This window comes from Wyeomyia smithii, chromosome 2, assembly GCF_029784165.1.
Source record: "Wyeomyia smithii strain HCP4-BCI-WySm-NY-G18 chromosome 2, ASM2978416v1, whole genome shotgun sequence".
NCBI classification, from domain to species: Eukaryota; Metazoa; Arthropoda; class Insecta; order Diptera; family Culicidae; genus Wyeomyia; species Wyeomyia smithii.
The window spans coordinates 235,749,388-235,768,630 of NC_073695.1; the positions used below are offsets into that span (position 1 = coordinate 235,749,388).

Here is a 19,243-nt window from a genome sequence, read left to right on the forward strand (position 1 = left end):
AGAAAAGTCAGCCGATTTTCCACGTTGGTCCTCCACGAGCATAGTCCAGGTTTCGTGGCCGTAGAGGACTACCGGTCTGATCAGTGTTTTGTAGATGGTTAACTTCGTGCGGCGGCGGATTTTATTCGAGCGGAGTGTCCTCCGGAGTCCAAAGCAGGCACGATTTCCTGCCATAAGGCGTCGACGAATTTCTCTGCTGGTGTCGTTGTCAGCAGTCACCAGTGAACCCAGGTACACGAACTCGTCTACCACCTCGATTTCATCACCGCTAATATGAATTCGTGGCGGGAGGTTGACACTGTCTTCTCTGGAACCTCTTCCTCTCATGTACTTGGTCTTCGATGCGTTTAGGGCCAGTCCAATTCGTCCGGCTTCAGCCTTCAGTCTGATGTACGTCTCTGTCATCTTTTCAAGGGTTCGTGCTACGATATCAATGTCATTAGCGAAGCCAAAGAGCTGAACAGACCTTCTAAAAATCGTGCCACTCGTGTCGATATCAGCCCTACGTATCACACCTTCCAAAGCGATGTTGAATAGCAAGCACGATAATCCATCACCTTGCCGTAACCCTCTTCGAGATTCGAAGGGACTCGAGAGTGTCCCCGAAACTCGAACTACGCACATCACCCGATCCATCGTCGACTTGACCAACCGTGTCAGTTTATCCGGAAAGCCGTAATCGTGCATAATCCGCCATAGCTGGTCTCGAACGATTGTGTCGTATGCCGATTTAAAATCGATGAACAAGTGATGTGTGGACACGCTATACTCACGGCACTTCTGTAGGACCTGTCGTACCGCGAATATTTGGTCCGTGGTGGCGCGGGCACCCATAAATCCCGCTTGGTATTGCCCCACGAATTCCCTTGCAAACGGTGATAGTCGACGGCACAGATTTTGAGAGAGTACCTTGTAGGCGGCAGTGCGTCTTGAACTGTCCTACAGATCATACGTTTTTTCGGTTGCTTGTGGACTGGTCTTTGACTGCCTATAGCTTCAAAGTTTGTGTTTTGTCAGTGTGTCTTTTAAAGACTACCTACTTTTGAATTTAACATTTGTTTTAACTTTTTTCGTATCACCTGAAATGGCTGGACGGAAAAAGAAACCTCGCATCGCTGCGGGGAGGAAAAGAGAGGCATCTCTTTCTGACACATCGAGTGTCTGTAGTGACAATCCTTTTGATATTTTACCTGAGCAAGAAGCTGGTGAAATGGAAGTTATTAATAATGAAACTATACAAAATATAAAATCTTTAAAAAAGGAGAAAGTTCCACCTATTGTGGTAACTATTTCTTCTGAATTTAATATATTCAAAAAGGAACTTTCAACGTTTGTTTCTGACGTTAAAGTTACCTATCAAATTGGCCGTAGAGGTGAATTCCGCTTATCAGCCGACTCAGTGAAGGGTCGTGATCGTCTTGTTCAGTATTTAACTGACAAGATGTACAAATTTTTTACATATGACACCAAGAACGCCAAGCCGTTCAAGGTTGTCTTGAAAGGTCTCACCAACGATCAAACCGTTGATGAGATCAAACTTACTTTAACAGAACTACTTGGCATAGCCCCTACCCAAGTAATTCTAATGAAACAAAAATCACGAGGCGAAAACAGTCAGAGAACTGGAATTTCCCTTGTTAATTATTTAATTCATTTTAACCGCAATGAGGTTAACAACCTTAAATTTTTTGAAAAAGCACATGCTTTGTATAATGTGCGTGTAAAGTGGGTAACTTATAGGAAGTATGGCGGAGGTGAAAAGCATATCACCCAATGCCGTACTTGCCAACGTTATGGCCATGGTTCCAAATTCTGTAACATGGACCAAAAATGTCTTAATTGTGGAGACTCTTCTCACAAAAAGGACACATGTCCTGTGAAAGAGAGTAAAAATTTTCGCTGTGCGAATTGTAACGGCAATCATATGTCAAATTTTTATCAATGCCCAGTCCGTTTAGCAATTGTTAAGGCAAGGCAAGGTAAACAAAATTCAATTTCTCAATTAAAACCAACTTCAAAGAAAATTCTCCAAGCGTACCAGTGACGCATAGTTTACCTACTCCTTTGCATACCCGTTTAACTTATGCACAGGTTACAGGTAGTTCGAACATTATACCGCCTAGTGTTGGTAGTTCGAAAATGACCGTTAATATGGGTAAGCTAGAAAATAATTGTACACCTATCACTCCAGCTAATATTGCTACCGAAAATATTTTTTCTAATGTCAACTGCCTGGGGCCTATTACGGCAGGTAAACTTTCTTTTTTGCAACAGGCAATGCTCGATCTTATGAACGCCATGTTGCAGGCAAAATCAATGTTTGAAGCCATTCAAATAGGCACAAATTTTACTATTAAAATTGTTTCTAATTTAAAATTTAGCAATGATTTTAAATAAAACAATTAAAATATTAAATTGGAATGCTCGCTCATTGAAGGCCAATGAGAATGAGCTTTTTAATTTTTAACAGTAAATAATGTGCATATTGCAATTATTACTGAAACATTTTTGAAACCTAACATAAAATTAAAATATGATCCCAATTACGTGGTCCATAGATATGATAGGATTCAGGGTTCCGGCGGTGGAGTTGCAATTGTTATTCATCGCCGAATCAAACATCGTGCTCTTCCCCATCTTGGGACGAAAGTTATTGAAACTTTGGGAATTGAAGTTCAAACTGAACTTGGGATTTTATTTATTGCCGCAGCATATTTACCATTTCAATGCACACGCGAGCTCAAAAATTATTTTAAAGGTGATTTACAAAAACTCACCAGAAATCGTTCGAAATTTTTCATAATCGGCGATTTTAACGCTAAACATCGTTCATGGAATAATTCTCAAAGTAATTCCAATGGCAAAATTTTATTCAATGATTGTTCTTCAGGATACTATTCTATTTTGTCTCCGAAAAGTCCTACATGCTTTTCTTCTGTAAGAAACCCTTCAACAATTGATTTGGTGCTAACAAATCAAAGTCATGTATGTAGTGATTTGATCACACATGCTGACATTGATTCTGACCATCTTCCAATAACTTTTTCTTTATCACATGAATCAGTTTTAAACCCTATGAGCTCTGTTTTTAATTATAACAAGGCTAATTGGGAAAGATACAAAACTCATATTGAGAGAAATTTCAATAATGAGCTTGATTTGCAAAACGAAGTGAATATTGATTCCGCTTTGGAAGCATTAAAATGTGCAATTGTTGATGCCAGGAATTATTCTGTTCCAAAGGCTCAAGTGAAATTTGATTCACCAATAATTGACGAAAATCTTCAACTTCTAATTCGTTTGAAAAATGTCCGCAGACGTCAATATCAACGTTCTCGTGACCCTGTTTTTAAAACTATTTATAAAGATTTACAGAAAGAGATTAAACATAGATTTACTCTTCTGAGAAATCAAAATTTTGAGACTAAAGTTGAAAAATTGAAACCATATTCAAAACCATTTTGGAAGCTGTCGAAGATTCTTAAGAAACCTTCAAAGCCTATTCCAGTTTTAAAAGATGGTGAACGTTTTCTTGTATCCAATGAACAAAAGGCTCAAAGACTTGCTCAGCAGTTTGAGAGTGTTCATAACTCAAATTTGAATTTTGTGAGTCCAATTGAAAATGAAGTCACACGTCAATTTGATTTAATTTCTTCCCTGAATTTTTTACCTGCAGAAATAATTGAAACTAACTTGAATGAGATTAAATCAATTATTAAAAATTTCAAAAATATGAAAGCACCTGGTGACGATGGAATCTTTAATATACTAATCAAACATCTCCCTGAGAGCACAATGGAATTTTTAGTTAAAATTTTCAATTGCTGCTTCAAAATTGCATATTTTCCCAAATTATGGAAAAATGCAAAAATTACTCCCATTTTAAAACCGGATAAGAACCCAGCTGAAGTTTCAAGTTATCGACCAATCAGTTTGCTTTCTTCAATAAGTAAACTGTTTGAGAGAATTATTCTTAACAGAATGATGTCACACATCAACGAAAATTCAATTTTTGCAAATGAACAGTTTGGATTTCGCCATGGGCATTCCACAACTCATCAATTGCTCAGAGTTACTTATATGATACGAGCTAACAAATCTGAAGGTTATTCCACTGGAGCTGCTCTTTTAGACATAGAAAAAGCATTCGACAGTGTTTGGCATAAAGGTTTGATTGCGAAATTGCAAACTTTTAATTTTCCAATTTTCCTAATCAAAATTTTAAAAAATTATCTTACTGATCGAACTCTGCAGGTTGTCTATCAGAATTCAAAATCTGATAGATTTCCTGTCAGAGCAGGTGTGCCTCAAGGTTCAGTCTTGGGTCCAGTCCTGTACAACATATTCACTTCAGATCTTCCTGATTTGCCTCCAGGATGCACAAAGTTATTGTTCTGCGATGACACAAGCATTTCCGTAAAAGGAAAAAGTCTTCGTGTCATATGCAGTCGATTGCAGAAAAGTTTAGATATTTTTTCTTCCTACTTGCAAAAGTGGAAAATCTCTCCCAATGCTTCTAAAACTCAAATGATAATTTTTCCGCATAAGCCTAGGGCTTCTTTCCTCAAGCCAAACAATAATCACGTTGTCAAGATGAATGGGGTTATTTTAAGTTGGTCCGACAAGGTTAAGTACTTGGGACTAATTTATGATAAAAAACTTATTTTCAAAGAGCACATTGAGAGTATACAAGCCAAGTGCATCAAATATACGAGATGTTTATATCCTCTCATTAACAGGAATTCTAAACTTTGTTTAAAGAACAAACTTTTGATTTACAAACAAATTTTTAGACCAGCAATGCTTTATGCTGTACCGATCTGGTCAAGTTGCTGTTCAACAAGGAAGAAAACGCTCCAAAGGATTCAGAATAATATTCTGAAAATGATTGTGAAGCGTCCTCCTTGGTTTGGTACACTCGAATTACATAGACTTACTGGTGTTGAACCATTAGAAGCTATGTCAAATAAAATTATTAACAATTTTCGACAAAAATCGTTGCAATCCTCAATTGATACGATAAGCTCTCTTTATAGCCAATAAGTTAGCAATTAAGTTAGTTGTAAGTTTACTTCCCCTTTTCTGACAAGTAGGTTTAAATCCCTACGAATGATAAGTCCTAATTGCGAAAGCAAACAAATCCTAACAATTAAAATTACAAATTTCTAACAGTGTTGAGAAGTCACCATTTGTGATTGGACACACATACTTATTATTTACTAATATTTATCATAAATACTTAAGCTACTAACAAATCCCCCCTTGAAAAAAAAAAAAACCTTGTAGGCGGCGTTCAGCAACGTGATTGCGCGGTAGTTGCAGCAATCCAACTTGTCGCCTTTTTTGTAGATGGGGCACACTGTACTCGTCCGGTACTACCTCCTCCTCCTAAATCTTGGCAATAACCCAGTGTAGCGCCTTAGCCAGTGATTCACCACCGTGTTTTAACAGCTCGCTGGGGAGTTGGTCAGCTCCAGCGGCTTTATTGTTTTTCAGCCGGCCGATCTCCTCTTTAACCTCCTGGAGGTCAGGGGCTGGGATTCTGTCGTCATCTGCGCGTACACCGAGATCTACTACCACTCCGTCGTCGTCCTCTGCTACATCGCCATTAAGGTGCTTATCGTAGTACTGCTTCCACCTGTCAATCACCTCACACTTGTTCGTGAGAAGGTTGCCGCCCAGGTCCCTGCACATGTCGGCTTGTGGCACATAGCCTTTACGGGAACAGATCAACTTCTCGTAGAATTTTCGTGTGTCATTCTCGCTCGTGCTGCATTCTTCTCTTCCACTAACTGTTTGCACTCGTCGTCAAACCAGCCGTTTCTCCTGTTCGGAGCCATAGTACCAAGCGCCGCTACAGCAGTACTACCTATGGCTGATCGAATGTCCCTCCAGCCATCTTCAAGAGTAGCTGCGCCAAGCTGCTCTTCCGTTGGTAATGCTGCTTCCAGCTGCTGCGCGTACTCCCGTGCAACCTCGGCGTCCCGTAGTTGCCCGATGTTTGGTCGCGGTGGGCGACTTTGACGCGTGTTTCGCACCGTCGAAAGTTTTGAGCGCATGCGTACTGCAACAAGGTAATGGTCCGAATCAATATTCGCACTGCGGTAGGTGCGAACGTTGACGTCAGAGAAGAATTTACCATCGATTAGAACGTGGTCGATTTGGTTCTCCACTTGTAAGTCAGGTGATTTCCAGGTGGCTTTGTGGATGTCTTTGCGGTGGAAGAAGGTACTTCTGACTACCATACCGCGGGAGGCTGCAAAGTTCACACATCGTTGGCCGTTATCATTTGATGCGGCGTGCAGGCTATTCGGCCCTATCACCGGTCTGTACATTGCCTCCCGTCCTATCTGAGCGTTCATATCACCGATGACGATCTTAACGTCCCGTAGCGGACAGCTATCATACACCTGCTCCAGCTGCGCATAAAACGCTTCTTTCTCATCGTCGGCTCTTCCTTCGTGTGGGCAGTGCACGTTGATGATGCTGCAGATGAAGAACCGGCCCTTAATTCTCAACTTACACATTCTCGCTCTGATCGGCTGCCACCCGATTACGCGTTGGCGCATCCTACCCAGCACTGTTAAGCCCGTTCCAAGCTCGTTGGTAGTGCCACAGCTCTGAAAAAAGGTAGCCTCTCGATGTCCGCTTTTCCATACCTTCTGTCCCGACCAGCAAGTGCTACGATTTCGAAGTTGCGTGGATTTAGTTCATCATATATGATCCTGTCGCAGCCGTGAAAGCCTAACGATCTGCAGTTCCATGTACCGAGTTTCCAATCGTAGTCCTTATTTCGTCGCCTAGGTCTGTGCCGATTGTTCCGATCCGTATTAACTTCTTCGATATTAGCGACATTTGGTGTTTTTCGGGGCGGCTTGTTGGGCCTTCCCCAACCCCCTGTCTCGCCGGAGGGCCATCGTGTCAGCTCTGATTAGAGTCCCACGCTGACACCAGGACGTTGATCAGCCGCTCCTAACATGGAGATCAGACGCTGTTTTGAGCCGCACCATCTTGGTGGACAGACGCTCGGGTTGGCGCACTAATTGCGTTGTAAAAATCACTGAAATCATTGATTTAATGATAAAATCCTTGAGTGTGACTGACTTGCCATCACATTCTACACCGAAGAGAAAAGTAACCGCAAATCAGTCACATTGCCATGCTATAGTGCTTGTTGACGTGTTATAATTCGTTGCCGTGAAAATCCGTCAATCCTTCGCAGTTCGGAAGTGTATGTTCATGAAAACAGTTTCAAAAATATCGGTGTTGGAAAATCTCATGATGTACGGAACCGATGAAAGCTCATCCGGTGAGGATTCGGATGAAGAAACTGCAGCCGGGACTGCACTGCCCCTGTTTACATAGTTGACGTAACAACCAACACCATCATTGCGAGAAAAACGCGTTTTTGTTATTTTAACCCAAATCATTATATTGAGATACAATTTCAACAAAATATTCTGTCAATTTTATGAAGATTGATGTTTGATGATACGAGTCAGCTCGTGGTAATTGATCCAGAAAAACCGCTACGTTAGTTTATGCGAATAAACATGTATTTTTCTCGTAGATTGTTCGCATAGCTTGGCGTAAAAACTTGACTACTTTCTACTCTGCCTCGCAGTTGATTCAGTTCGTATTTCGGTCAAACGTCAGCTATTGTCCATCGGAGTATCATTTAGACAAACACGCAAAAACACACATACAAACACACACACACACACACACACACACACACACACACACACACACACACAGCGTTGCCAGGTATCCAGATTTAGCTGGATTATCCAGATTTTTGAACATGTATCCAGGTAGACAGATTTGATGTCCAATTATCCAGATTTTTCATGAATGATCCAGATTTTATCCAGATTTTATTTTCTCTGTTCCGCAAAAAGGTCATCACTTCGAATTTGGCGCGAAATTTTGCAATTTTGTCACCTCAAATTTTACGTACCCCAAGACTTTTACCCGAAGAATTTACCTTTCACCCCACGAAATGACTTCCAGATTTTTTTCCAGATTTTTTTTTTGCCTTTTCCAGATTTTTAAAAAAATGACCTGGCAACGCTGCACACACACACACACACACACACACACACACACACACACACAAACACATGCATAAAGACTCACATTTACGCTAAGGTGGGTAATAGTTACATGGATAAATGCAAACTTGACAGCACAGACCCAGGACAAAGTTTTTCTTTGGTTCAATTTAGGCCCCCAGACACTGTTAAACCTGCCGGATATGGATTACTTGTGCCACCGATTGGTGCATTACATATGCATGTACATAAATTTGTATGAAGATTAGTATAGGAAAACTTTCGCGCATGTTTCTTTCTAGAGAGCTATCCATCAATCCACTTCCGGTAGTGTCAGGATTTTTTGGGGCCCCAAATAGAACCTTCAACACGATCTGGCAAATCGATTAAGTTTACCCACCGTAATATACACACACGTTTTAATTATTTCATCTGATGCAAATATCACGGTGACTTTAGACCTTCCTGAGGCTGAGTGTTTTATGAAAATATTAATATACAATACCATTATTCAATCCCACTTCCCTCTTTACCCCTTTCCATAGAATATTTGTCGAATTAAACGACTTAACTTAGAAAAACAGACAGTAGTTAGACAGTCGAATAAAACGACTTAACATAGACAATTGCACCTTGTATGGAGTGACGCCAGTTTTTGCAACCAATTCGCAGTTACGCCAAAACGTTTTTCCAATATTTCTCAAAAGTTTCAGAACAAAATGGTTTTCTTTTTGTTTGTAGTGTATGTATCTTAGGGAAAAGAAGCCGAATCAACGAAAAAGTGCAATTTGGTCATTTTGGCTCTTACGTCAACTATGTAAACAGGGGCAGTGCAGTTGGTTCATCCGACAACAAATGTCAAGATGATCAAAATCCGTTTGAGGTTCGAGCATTACCTTTGACGATATATTGGAACGATTTCCTGGATTCTGATGGAAGTTTTTTCGATACTGAAGATTTTCCTGATAGATCCGTGAAGAAGCGAACCAAGAAAAAAATGGACTTGAACTCGTATTAGCAGGAAATTGCTGCACATAAATTCATCACCATTTCAAACTAAAAAATAATTCCAATAATTGATAATTGTTACTAGATAACTTATTTTCATATTAACGGTCATATCGAACTTCTCTTCTCCACTCCCTATCCATTTTCTTTTTTTTTAATTGAGACTGACTATCGGTTATTTTTCCTCTGGGACTGACTTGCGGTTACTTTTCATAATGGGACAATCCGACTTGGTATTGATTTCCACTTTTGTTGAACAAACCACTATTTTTTTATCGGTACATCTGAAAATACACTTAATCTGAAAATACACAAAGTTTTTTTTTTCCCTAGGAAAATTTCTTTTGAAGACCGTAAGGCGCTACGATGCTTATAGAAAAAGTTATTTACCTTAAACTGGTCTGAAATTGATGAAAGGCTCAACATCAAATTTTTCTAGCAACACAGCTGCAACAAGCTGTTGTTGTATACTCACTCGCGTGATGAGAAACGATTCCGCGTAGAATTCAGATTATTTAGTAGAAGCGTATTTTTTTTCTTTTAGATCTTCGAAACATAACCTAGAATATCAATCCCTATGTTTTGACAGTATCCGTAGAATGCTAAAGCCTCCTAAAAGTGGGAAGTATGCTTTCACATGGTGAGAAACAATTTCGCGTGTGATTTTTTGCTCACGTTCTCTTCGGAAAGGTTACTAAGAATATCAATTTCTATATTTTGATTGCAGCCGTAAGTGGATCAATCGGCCTAAAAGTGAGAATCAAGCTTTCTAAGCAGCATGTTGCTTGTGGAGTTTTAGTAGACAATAATTTATTTGAGGGTTAACTTGGGTTCTGGGGTCAATATCCATATCTCTAATTGTTTTTTAAGTATTATATGCTAAAAAAAACTATATCATAGCGTAAATAAGCTATGATATTACAATTTCAAGGATTAAATTCTTAAACCAAAATTCAAAATTACCCACATAATAGTCTACTCGAGGCTCAATTGGAGAAGCAACAAGAACAAACTACTTTTCACAACCATCTTTAGTTAGTAGGAACTTTTTTCTACACTTGCTTAATAATCAAGAGGAATCCAATTGTTTGTACGATGTATTGTCGTCCTCGTCATCGGTAGAGCACTTGTACGAAAACCCATCAATATTCCAGACATAATACAGTCTCCTCCGCAACTTGAACTATCAACAACTTTTACCTTACACCGTGTAAACCGGCATCAGCGGAACGAAAGCGCACTGCAAAAAATTAACTCCAGGCTGCAGCGACGAACAGGTGAAAAGCAACCAGGATAAACGTGTCCCGGAAAACTCTGAGAGAAAAAAAGAAGTCATAAACGTTGCGACCCGTCGACAGCGGTGGGCGGAAGGCGCCTTTTGTGCACACTAACACCAACAGCGTCGGTGGGGAATGAACCATTCGTTAGATCCTCGTCGGAGTGAACCCCATTTCGCCGATTTGCATGACCATCGTCAGGCTTTTCGGCCGCGAAAAACTTTGCCGGCTTTCATTCGACAGTCAAGCTTTGGTCGCGTCGGTTGGCTTCATTTTCCGACTGAAACAGCTGCATCGAGTACCGTGGAAAATTCGCACCGTTTCGGTAACAGCTCGACCATCGTCGGGACAGTGAGTGAGTGGGTGAAGTGAAAGAGCACCAGCGAATATCGATTTTTCCAACCGTGTAACCCTAGAGGCCCACAGAGAGAATGAAAGCAGTAGACAGAGTCGGCCGGTGGGCGGTACATGAGTAAAATCGATGAAAGCGGTAATAAACAAACGCGAGATTTACGGTGTGACCTATGATGTCGTGCCTGTGAATCCATCAAATAGCACGAACGTGAAAACAGTTTCTAGCTGAAACCGGAATCATCTTTGTGCGATTAGTAAAATCAATGGAAGAGATAACAAACCGTGTGTGGTGGACGATTGATGCAGTGTTAAGTGAGTGCCGAGACGTTGAAAGTACAGAAAGCGTTTAGAAATGGGCTTATATTACACACTAGTTTGATTTGTTTTATTCGAAATTCATGACAATGAATAACTTTGTTCGAATCCATTTATTTAACTTATAACGTAACAGCATTTAGAACCATGCAATTTTCTCGCAACTCGTGGGGCGCTTTCGACCTTTTCCCTTCACAAGGGAAAACACGTGTTTTCAAAGAGTGTCTGCAGGTGGCGAAATGCAACAAAGTATCCAACCAATCTCTCTACACTGTTGTGGCAATAAACAACATCGCGCTCAAGGGTTGGGTGGCAACATCGATAATTTGGGAAAAATATTCATGTTTTACGACATTCTCTATTTTAAAGATCTTTACACACACGGAATAGTTGAATTTGGAAGTGCAGTTCGGCTCACAGTTATGGTTTTCTAATCCGAATAGTTACGCTTGTGGCTGGGGGAAAAACTTTGCTATATTTAACAACGGATAACCAGTGGAGTCACTGAAATGACGGCTCCCAGTAGAATGTTGGAAAAATATAAAAGCCGACCTAGAGGAAAACCAACGTTTTGGTGATTATTTTTAGCGGAATAAAAATGCTTCATCTTGGACATTTGCCATCTATGCACGCCAACGTACAAGTTCGCGTACACTCGGTTGTACACTCCGACCGCGACGACGTAACAGAACGGCCGTTCCGGGTTTGCAATGTTTATTGACGTTTCCTATTTATCTGTGTCTTACTTCGGCTGGCATTTCGTGTATTGACGCACTGCACGGTAGTGCCTGTCGTAGTACTTTCCCGATTTTGAATGCTCTTTTTTCCGCCTCAGAACGTGAGTTGTCATACCCCTACATTCTGGTTGAAGGTCAGTCATCCTTCATTCACACATCAATTTGCATTATTTTCAATCAAATGAATCAACTGACGTCTGATAGTGATTGCATCAATTTATGAGCAACTTCGAGCTATTTAGAACAATATAGTGAAGCAAAACAGGCCGTTTAAAATTACCTGTGAAAGAGCTGACCCGATTCAAAGCTCCTGTCAGTCATGCGACGATGTTCGAACTGCCGCATCAGTGTTTTAGTTTTTTTTTAATTGATCAAATCTATCTAATTATCTATCCGTTTCAAAACTACGCATAGAGCATTTCTATTGCAAAGTGAATAATGAAACATCTCCAATGATTTTATTTTAGAAAAAACTTTTCAAAACACTGAAATGGTATATTTTAAACTGATTTTGGTTCAATGTTAAAGCATATCGTAATGTTTTCAGCGTGTGAAATTTTCAATATTCATGTTTCGATGTAGGTACTACAAATATTTATGGCATCTCCTGGTTACATTCCATGGTTTACAAACCCTAAAAGCCAACGCAAGAATCGTAGCATACTCCAAGCTGACGAATTAGTGTAACTTTCCAAAAAATGTCCACCAAATTTCCCATTCCATCAGTAGCGCATTTTTACTGCGAAAACAAGTGATTTCACTCCATCACTTCACTCGGTACGAGCTCGTTTGGATCGTAGCCAAATTCCTACAGAAACCATGTTTTGGCAAATGCCACAAGCAAAACTTTCGCAATGCTCGTAGCTCACGCCTCCGCACGGTAGCTAAGCCTTATCTGTGTTTTTTTTTATGAAATGGCAAATGTCGTCAGCCCGGAACCGCCCCACCGTACACTTGGGCATCGTCACGTCCTTCCCGAGCAGACGGGTCACAGTACTTTTTTTCGTTCCATAGTCCTACCAAGCAGCGCCAATAAACGACTTCTGAGTAGATTGCTGGGGTGGAGCCGGGCGTTCTGAACAGCCGTAACAAGCACGGGAGGGATATGTAACGGTTTGCGAAAGTTATGCTCTCGGGCCATATTGCTGCTTTCAAGGACACTCTCCTTTTCTGTTTGTTTTGTATATTCCATAATCGCTTATTCAAATTGGGACGAACGAAGCCCGGGAAGACTGTTTGGTAATCGATGCGCGCTTCGCTAAATTTAATGCATGAAAGAAGGAGGAAAACTAACCGAGGCACCATACACTGTGACCCAGTTTCATTCTGTAATAAAACCATTTGCCAGCTACAGCCGTGAGTGCTTACCCATGTAAGAAAAAGGACATCCAAATGTCACCATGAACAGCTTAAGCATGAAGCAGATTTTACTTTTGCGACAGATGGTTATACCCTCGTTATAAACTCACCAGTAAGCTTCCAAGGTTATTGAAATGAAAGTTAAAATGTGCCATTGAAGTGTCTGAAAAAAAAGCGTTTATACGAATAAAACAACCGTTTCAACAGTGGCTGGAATTTTTCTCAACATAAAGTGACAGGTAAGTTGCCACCCGAACAATATGCTTAATTTGTACAATGTCATAGCAATTATGATCCTACTCATTATAGGAAATATCATTACCCTAAGCCTCAGAGGCAAAAAACCTGACGTCACGGAGAGTGTTCTATTTCTTAGCTTTCTTCTACGAAAGAACCTAACGACCATCAACAATGCAAACAAAAACTTGTACAACTCAGCCGCAGCTCAGTAGCTCTCATCAGCAGAAGAATCTTATGATGGCTCTTGGAGTGCCATTCTTCTTCCTTCTATTCTTTCGCATTCAGACAACTGAAGCACGCAATAATGAATTCTTCCTGCCCCTTCCTGTTGGTTACCGTCTGCAGGTTGGGGAGTCTTACAATGTATTCATAATAATACTTTCCGTGACTAGAATTAAATGATGAGGGATCCAATATATTTTTGAGTAGGTAACTATGTTTAGTCATCTTAATAAATTATAAACATGCTTATAACCTGCGGGCTGATTATTCTCAGTAAAAATGTTACTGTGTTATTTGAATGATTTGAACAAAAACTAATTTTTGAAAAGGGTTTATGTAAAAATGATATTTATGATTACAAATACTTTAAGAGCCAAAATGGTTTGTGAGTGTCTGTCTGTCTGTCTGTTACCTGTAGACTCGGAAATTACTGAACAGAATACGGTGAAAATGTGCACATAGAGCTTTTCGAGTACGGGGAGTGTAACAAATATATCAGTTTTGCTCTATCTCATAAGCGTGAGCAAGGGGGGGGGCGAATGCAAATTCCATATTCAAGAACATGATTTTGATGTTTTTGATCTAATTTCCATAGCTTTTAGCTTAGCTTAGCTTAGCTCAACTTGACTAACTAACCTGATACAAAAAAACTGTTCACGTTGAAAACCGCTCCCAAGGTTACCTCTTTAAAAAAATGAAGTAAAATAGCTCTGGAATGTATAAAATCCCACTAAAACTGCTATGGTATGTTTTCATAGAATTAAAAGCTTATTGTATTAGTTTTCTATATCTGGAAGAATGATGGATTTCAACCCTAGGGAGTCTGATGCAGGCCATATATAAAATATGTGGAATTGGCCTAATTTTGACCATCAAAAACATCAAATGTAAACACGTGTACATAAGTGATAGTGTTTCTGAGAGCCCTACTTATCCTTAAAAAATATATTGAAAATTTGCGGAAAATTTGCGTTTCTGTAGAAAAAGATGATTGATTTTTTTTCTTTTCACGAAAAAATACGCCTTATGGCAACATATTAATGCAAATTAACCCATTCCCCGCGGGTGATGCCATAGGACATCACCTGACATAAACTTTAATAGAAGTTTAACAACCAAACTGGAAATTTCTAACGATGAAAATATTCTAAACAATTAGAGAACAGATAGATCTTCAACATGAAATATAGTTTGTGCCAATTATTTATGCAGTTGCTGAGTAATAAAAGATTGAATGTCATTTTTCGATGTAAAAACTGATTTCTCTCCGCGGGGATAGGGTTAAAAATCTGAAACATCAACTAAGTCAGTTTTCAACGGATTTCCTTCATTCTCACAGCAATCGATTGGGAAATTAGCTGTGCGTTCACCAAAATGTGTAAAATTGTGAATGTGACACTTACTAATACACACTTGAAAAATTTAGAGCCTTGTTTAACGCAGATCTCGACCACTCAGAGTAACAAGGCCAAATATCAGACAAAACTCTCAGTTTCAATCTGAAACAAACTAAAAAACCAATCACATTCTCCCCCAACACAGCCGACACTGAAGTATACACACGATTTAACTTTCTACATGGTTTATTGTAGGTATTGTTGTTTTTTTTTTCGCTCAACGACACGTTCACCTGAAGTATAACTCTCAGTAGTCACGTTAAAAAGCTAGCATGCAGTTGCAAACAACTTCAAACCAATGATTTCGGAGCGCTAGGAAGTGCATTGGTGTTGTCATAATAGGGCAATTCCACAAAAAACGGGCAACCAAAATAATCGACCACCATTTTTCATTTGGCTGAACCTTTGCATAGATGTTTCTTTGGGCAAAAGATGCCATTTTGTGCTATTGGTTTAATTTTTTGAACACGACTCATTTTTGGGAATCTATTCAAAAATAGTATTTTGAGAAGGTATTGATGGGTACAAATATTTTTAAAGCCAAAACGGTTTGTTTGGTCGGTATGACGTCTCCGGCGAAATTGTAGATAACAATTTTGTCTTCAAAAAAATTTACACTCTAAGAAAAAATATGTTGTTTTTGAAAAAGTTTAAAAAAATTAAAAGTTATCTAGAGGAGCTCAATTTTTAATTTTAAATAGAGCACTCTATGGGGAATTGAAAATATTTTTACAGTCAAAACGGTTTGCTCGATTGGCATAGTGTCTAAAGGTAAAGTCGTAGATGATAATTTTGTCCTTTAAAAAAATATACTCTGCAAAAAACATTTAAAATGTTTTTCAAAATATCATAATTTTTTTTTCCTGATTACTCCATGATTGATGAATGTTTTTATTCGCCCCATTACGATTTCTTTCAATAAAAGAATGAAACACTAATTGGATCAAAATGGTAGTTACATCTATAATAGAGGAATGCAAGACCCATGTTTTAAAGCATGTTTTCATGCATGCATTTCATGTTCGTTCTAGACATTACAGTATTTTTTTAAACTCCAAGATATATCGGTTTCGTTCGCTGCGTAATGGAAATTATGCGCGTTGGTGCTGGAGTACCTGTTGATGTGGCGGCTGCATAGAGTACCTTTCTGCAGAAATGTTGGAATTAGCGAGGAGCGCTGCTAGAAATAAAGCTGATGCTATACTGAAAGTGAAGTGGCGCGAAACGTATCTTTTCTCGCACGAGAAATAATATCAACAATGGAAAAATTTGTACAAAAGCTTCGCTTCAGGCCGCTTCCTTTCTAGTATGACATTGGTCTTAAATTAAACAAAAACAAGCCTTTATCCGGCGTCACTGTTGCCCAGCGAGATGTTCTGCAGAATTTCATAAAAATTGGACATGTGGTTCAAAAGTCATGGAAGGAAACGTGTTCTGGAGACTATTTATTCTCACTCATGTTTCTCAGAGATGGCTGGACCGATTTTCATAGAATCAGTGTCATTCGGAAGGTCTAGTTGCCCCAGAACACCCTATTGATTTTTTTTGCAATCGAACTTTTACTTTGCCTGTTAGGGCATCTTCAGCGGTGGTCCAAATCGTTGTTTTATTCTTTTTTTTTTTGTAACAAACTCAAATTCACTGCTGCACCGGTGGTGTAAGTTTTGTTTTATACCTAATCTAAATTGAAAAAAATTGAAACTGGTATACGTTTTGGTCTATTATTGTCACTTTTTAGAACAAGAAATAGATCGTTCTAAACCTCTTTGTACGCTACCAATAGGTGGGTAAAATGTCATATTTCAATTGAATACCTCATTTTAAGCTTTTTCCATATGAGCGTTTTGTGAGTGTTAGGGAATAAACAAAACAAAAATTTTTCATGACAATTCACAATTCATTTTGTGGCTTTTCTGAAAATGAACAGGTTTGTCGTTTTTAGCTTCAAGGAAACCGACCAGCAAAAGGGGGGATTCTGGAAGACCATAACCGTAGGTTCAACTACTTGGTTTGCAACCATCAGCCACCAGGATGACAAATATGTTGGCTATTTGTTAATTGCCTTAATTGTAGTGGGACTAGAGGAGACCTTGAGAGGCCAGAAAAATGTTCCTCGAAGACACTGAACTGAAAACGTTCAAAATGCAGGCTTGTTTAAATATCCTCAAAACCGAACCCAAGTTTAAAGAACTGCAAGATCCTGAAAGATTGATGAGACGAAAACGGAAGTTGAAATCTACGCGATCAAATATTTTTCGCTATCCTCCGAAGCCCTACTTGTAGCAGAAATTTTTCGATCATCCTAATCCATCCTGAGAAATGTCACTGACGCTCGGGTCAAACCGTCAAATCCATAAAGTCTTGTGGATATAAAATGTCTTGCCAAAGTAATCGTTTTATGTGCGTAAAAATTATCGAATTTCCGTTTGTTATACATTGAGTGCTTTTTATTATAACAAGTCTCATAAACTGATACTATGGGGTATTGAATTGTTGACAGTGTGACAGATGTCAGCGGTTTAAAACAACACAATATACAACACCGGTGCGGAGAACGAAAAGTTGGATATTAGCTGGTTCTATCCAGGTTTCGCTGGTGTAAATCTAGTATAAAGTTGTTTCAAAAATAGACCACCGCTGAAGATGCCCTTATGTTTAAAAATGTGAAATCCGACTATGAAAAGAAACATATTCCGAAGATTACTTAAACTCACTCTCTTTTCTCAGAGATGGCAGAACCGAATTCCACCAAATCAGTGTCAAATGAAAAGTCTAGCTGCCTCATAATACCCTATTGAATTTGCTGTAATCGGACTGTAACTTCGTCTGTAATGTATCAAAATGTGAAAATCACGAAACTTCATTATCTCAGAAACTACACAACCGTTTTGAGTAATACTGATATCAGATGAACGGTAGTTAAAGGTTACCCGATGAATTTTATAATGATTGAACACGTGGCTCAAAAGCTGTGAAAAGAAAGTCATATTTGAAATAGAAAAAAAATCCTACAATAAATAATCTAATCTAAAATGATATTTTATCGAATGATATATAATCGAGTCTATACATAATCGAATCCAACCTAAATATGAGTACAGTGACGTTTCGATTATACCACGATGAAAAAAAATTCGCGTCATATATTTCATCCATTTTTATTTCATGTTGTTTGCATGTGTTAATGTTTGTTCATATGTGTTTAAATGTTATGTTTTAAACTTTCGATATAGTTTCACTGTTGGCTGCCAAAAATTTTTTGCTTAGAGCTAGAAACAAACTCAGTGAATATTATCAAGGTATTTTTTTCTGAAAATTGAAGTGTTCGTGTTCGTGTAAATTTATTTAAAAAAATAACAAGTTCGAATGAGAAAGGCTGGGTCTCACTGCTAGGTGGATTAATTTAGGTTTTACAATTTTTTATTATTTTCTTACGACGAGGGTAAGAGGATATTTTTTTTTTTTTTTTTTTTTAAGGGGGGATTTGTTAGTAGCTTAAGTATTTATGATAAATATTAGTAAATAATGAGTATGTGTGTCCAATCACAAATGGTGACTTCTCAACACTGTTAGAAATTTGTAGTTTTAATTGTTAGGATTTGTTTGCTTTCGCAATTAGGACTTATCATTCGTAGGGATTTAAACCTACTTGTCAGAAAAGGGGAAGTAAACTTCCAACTAACTTAATTGCTAACTTATTGGCTATAAAGAGAGCTTATCGTAGCAATTGAGGATTGCAACGATTTTTGTCGAAAATTGTTAATAATTTTATTTGACATAGCTTCTAATAGTTCAACACCAGTAAGTCTATGTAATTCGAGTGTACCAAACCAAGGAGGGCGCTTCAAAATCATTTTCAGAATTTTATTCTGAATCCTTTGAAGCGTTTTCTTCCTTGTTGAACAGCAACTTGACCAGATCGGTACAGCATAAAGCATTGCTGGTCTAAAAATTTGTTTGTAAATCAAAAGTTTGTTCTTTAAACAAAGTTTAGAATTCCTGTTAATGAGAGGATATAAACATCTCGTATATTTGATGCACTTGGCTTGTATACTCTCAATGTGCTCTTTGAAAATAAGTTTTTTATCATAAATTAGTCCCAAGTACTTAACCTTGTCGGACCAACTTAAAATAACCCCATTCATCTTGACAACGTGATTATTGTTTGGCTTGAGGAAAGAAGCCCTAGGCTTATGCGGAAAAATTATCATTTGAGTTTTAGAAGCATTGGGAGAGATTTTCCACTTTTGCAAGTAGGAAGAAAAAATATCTAAACTTTT

The 19,243-nt window shown here is 38.7% G+C and overlaps 1 protein-coding gene across 13 annotated transcripts in view; it reads left to right on the top strand.

The window, feature by feature from the left end:
• LOC129721664 (sodium-dependent neutral amino acid transporter B(0)AT3) overlaps positions 1 to 19,243 on the top strand; it is a 99,799-nt gene that overhangs the window by 7,428 nt on the left and 73,128 nt on the right. For 3 of the 13 annotated variants that reach the window (XM_055674502.1, XM_055674513.1, XM_055674514.1), the window contains exons 1-2: positions 10,555 to 10,829; positions 13,094 to 13,343. The gene's annotated coding sequence lies outside the window, so the exon portion shown is untranslated. The other 10 variants (XM_055674511.1, XM_055674515.1, XM_055674510.1 and 7 more) reach the window with 8 other exon arrangements.